Here is a 4,530-nt window from a genome sequence, read left to right on the forward strand (position 1 = left end):
GCAACCCACTTGCAGCACCTAGCAACCACCTAGCAACACCTTAGCAACCACCTAGAATTGCATAGCAACACCATAGCAACCATCTAGCTATGCCTAGCAACCAGCTACTGAGACCATAGCAACGCCTTCTGACATCATAGCAACCTACTTACAGCACCTAGCAACCACCTAGCAACACCTTAGCAACCACCTAGAATTGCATAGCAACACCATAGCAACCATCTAGCTATGCCTAGCAACCAGCTACTGAGACCATAGCAACGCCTTCTGACATCATAGCAACCCACTTGCAACACCTTAGCAACCACCTATAATTGCATAGCAACACCATAGCAACCATCTCGCTATGCCTAGCAACCAGCTACTGAGACCATAGCAACGCCTTCTGACATCATAGCAACCCACTTGCAGCACCTAGCAACCACCTAGCAACACCTTAGCAACCACCTAGAATTGCATAGCAACACCATAGCAACCATCTAGCTATGCCTAGCAACCAGCTACTGAGACCATAGCAACGCCTTCTGACATCATAGCAACCCACTTGCAGAACCTAGCAACCACCTAGCAACACCTTAGCAACCACCTATAATTGCATAGCAACACCATTGCAACCATCTAGCTATGCCTAGCAACCAGCTACTGAGACCTTAGCAACGCCTTCTGACATCATAGCAACCGACTTGCAGCACCTAGCAACCACCTAGCAACACCATAGCAACCACCAAAAAATGCATAACAACACCATAGCAACCATTTAGCTATGCCTAGCAACCAGCTACTGAGACCATAGCAACACCTTCTGAGGCCATAGCAACCACCTTTCAGCAGCTAGTAACCACCTAGCAACACCATAGCAACCACCAAAAAATGCATAGCAACACCATAGCAACCATTTAGCTATGCCTAGCAACCAGCTGCTGAGACCATAGCAAGGCCTTCTGATGCCATTGCAAACACCTTGCAGCACCTAGCAACCACCATGCAACACCATAGCAACCATGTAGCAACGCCTAGCAACCAGCTACCAACACCCTTGCAATGCCTATTAACAACATTGCAACCACCTAGCAATGCCTAGTGGCACTACAGCAACCGCCTAGCAGCACCATAGCACCAAACTAGCAACATCATCGCAATCACCTAGCAGTGCACAGACCAGCCACTTTATTAGTAGCACAGGCTCTTCCTCGGTCAGCAGAATAGGCCCATCTCAAAATTTCTTCAGGAATTTTCGTTTCTAGTTATGGGCCTATTCATGTAATGAAAGGCCCATATTGTTCTTCACCTAGTAAAGTACATTTTGCCAATTTGCGCTGAGCCCGTGAAAGGCACGGAGCTCACTTTGGTGCCAAATCGTAGGACTTACTTAGCTGCACGGATTGACATATCGATTGTCTCCGTACTTCTTACGGATTGCGTGCAATTGCCTCTCAAACACGAAAAAAAAACTTTATTATTATTATTCTTCCGTGATTTTCGGCAATTAATGCGGGTCGTACCGTAGCATGCAGCCAGGTAATCTATATATCAAAAGTGAGTCCTTCATGGTGTGAGGTGTGCTATTACTTTTCTGCGCAGAATATGTTACCATGGTGACGTTATTCACGTTAAAACACACTAAAAATCCCATAGGAATGCATTGAATGCTAACTTTTACCTAGCATTAGCCTATACCTAACTAACCATGTGAATAGTAGTAAGGATCGTCTTTTTTCATGGCAGTGAATGGCCCATTGACTTCAATGCATTTCAGTCAAAGTTGTCCCACTCGGCCAGCGTTCATACCACAGCAACAAGACTCGGTATTCAACCTTAGGCCTCACCACCCAACACCCCAAGTCCAACATCTTGACCCGCACTCGTCTTTCATCCCTCGTTCTCTCCCATTGACTTCAATACATTTTGGTCAAAGTTTTCCTACTCGGCCAGCGTTCATACCACAGCAACAAGACTAGGTATTCAACCACAGGCATCATCACACAACACCTTAAGACCACCATCCTGACCCGCACTCGTCTTTCATCCCTCGTTCTCTCCCATTGACTTCAATGCATTTAAGTCAACGTTTTCCCACTGGGCCAGTGTTCATACCACAGCAACAAGACTCAGTATTATACCATAGGCCTCATCACTCAACACCGCAAGTCCAACATCTTGTCCCGCACTCGTCTTTCATCCCTCGTTCTCTCCCATTGACTTCAATGCATTTCAGTCAAAGTTGTCCCACTCGGCCAGCGTTCATACCACAGCAACAAGACTCGGTATTCAACCTCAGGCCTCATCACCCAACACCCCAAGTCCACCATCTTGACCCGCACTCGTCTTTCATCCCTCGTTCTCTCCCATTGACTTCAATGCATTTCACTCAAAGATTTCCCACTGGGCCAGCATTCATACCACAGCAACAAGACTCGATATTCAACCTCAGGCCTCATCACCCAACACCCCAAGTCCACCATCTTGACCCGCACTCGTCTTTCATCCCTCGTTCTCTCCCATTGACTTCAATGCATTTCACTCAAAGATTTCCCACTGGGCCAGCATTCATACCACAGCAACAAGACTCGATATTCAACCTCAGGCCTCATCACCCAACACCCCAAGTCCACCATCTTGACCCGCACTCGTCTTTCATCCCTCGTTCTCTCCCATTGACTTCAATGCATTTCAGTCAAAGTTGTCCCACTCGGCCAGCGTTCATACCACAGCAACAAGACTCGGTATTCAACCTCAGGCCTCATCACCCAACACCCCAAGTCCACCATCTTGACCCGCACTCGTCTTTCATCCCTCGTTCTCTCCCATTGACTTCAATGCATTTCACTCAAAGTTTTCCCACTAGGCCAGCATTCATACCACAGCAACAAGACTCGGTATTCAACCTCAGGCCTCATCACCCAACATCCCAAGTCCACCATGTTGACCCGCACTCGTCTTTCATCCCTCGTTCTCTCCCATTGACTTCAATGTATTTCAATCAAAGTTTTGCCACTTGGCCAGTGTTAATGCCACAGCAACAAGACTTGGTATTACACCTCAGGCCTCATCACCAAACACCTAGCAACTGCCTAGCAACCACCTAGCAACACCTTAGCAACTACCTACAATTTCATAGCAACACCTTAGCAACCATCTAGCTATGCCTAGCAACCAGCTACTGAGCCCATAGCAAAACGTTCTGACAACATACCAACCACCCAGCAACACCTTAGCAACCACCTAGAATTGCATAGCAACACCATAGCAACCATCTAGCTATGCCTAGCAACCAGCTACTGAGACCATAGCAACGCCTTCTGACATCATAGCAAGCCATTTGCAGCACCTAGCAACCACCTAGCAACACCTTAGCAACCACCTAGAATTGCATAGCAACACCATAGCAACCATCTAGCTATGCCTAGCAACCAGCTACTGAGACCATAGCAACGCCTTCTGACATCATATCAACCACCTTGCAGCAACTTGCAACCACCTAGCAACACCATAGCAACCACCAAAAAATGCATAGCAACACCATAGCAACCATTTTGCTATGCCTAGCAACCAGCTACTGCGACCATAGTAACACCTTCTGACGCCATAGCAAGCACCTTGCAGCAGCTAGCAACCACCCAGCAACACCATAGCAACCACCAAAAAATGCATAGCAACACCATAGCCACCACGTAGCAACGCCTAGCAACCAGCTATCAACATCCTTGCAATGCCTAATAACAACATTGCAACCGCCTTGCAATGCCTAGCGGCAGTTCAGTAACCACCTACCAGCACCGTACCACCTAACTTGCAAATCTTAGCAATCACCTAGCAGTGCACAGACCAGCCACTTTATTAGTAGAACAGGCTCTTCCTCGGTCAGCAGAATAGGCCCATCTCAAAATTTCTTCAGGAATTTTCCTTTCTAGTTATTATTATGGGCCTATTCATGTAATGAAAGGCCCATATTACTCTTCACCTAGTAAATTACATTTTGCCAATTTGCGCTGAGCCCGTGGAAGGCACGGAGCTCACTTTGATGCCAAATCGTAGGGCTTACTTAGCTGCACGGATTGACATATCGTTTGTCTCCGTACTGCTTACGGATTGCGTGCAATTGCCTCTCAAAGTCGAAAAAAAACTTTATTTATTATTATTATTATTATTCTTCCGTAGATTTTCGGCAATTAATGCGGGTCGTACCGTAACGTGCAGCCAGGCAATCTATATATCAAAAGTGAGTCCTTGGTTGTGTGAGGTGTGCTATTACTTTTCTGTGCAGAATATGTTACCATGGCGACGTTATTCACGTTAAAACACACTAAAAATCCCATAGGAATGCATTAAATGCTAACTTTTACCTAGCATTAGCAATGTGAATAGTAGTAAGGCGCGTCTTTTTTCATGGGAGTGAATGGCCCATTGGCTTCAATGCATTTCAGTCAAAGTTGTCCCATTTGGCCAGCGTTCATACCAGAGCAACAAGACTTGGTATTCAACCTTAGGCATCATCACCCAACACTCCAAGTCGAACATCTTGACCCGCAC

Source organism: Paramormyrops kingsleyae, chromosome 15, assembly GCF_048594095.1.
Source record: "Paramormyrops kingsleyae isolate MSU_618 chromosome 15, PKINGS_0.4, whole genome shotgun sequence".
NCBI lineage: Eukaryota > Metazoa > Chordata > Actinopteri > Osteoglossiformes > Mormyridae > Paramormyrops > Paramormyrops kingsleyae.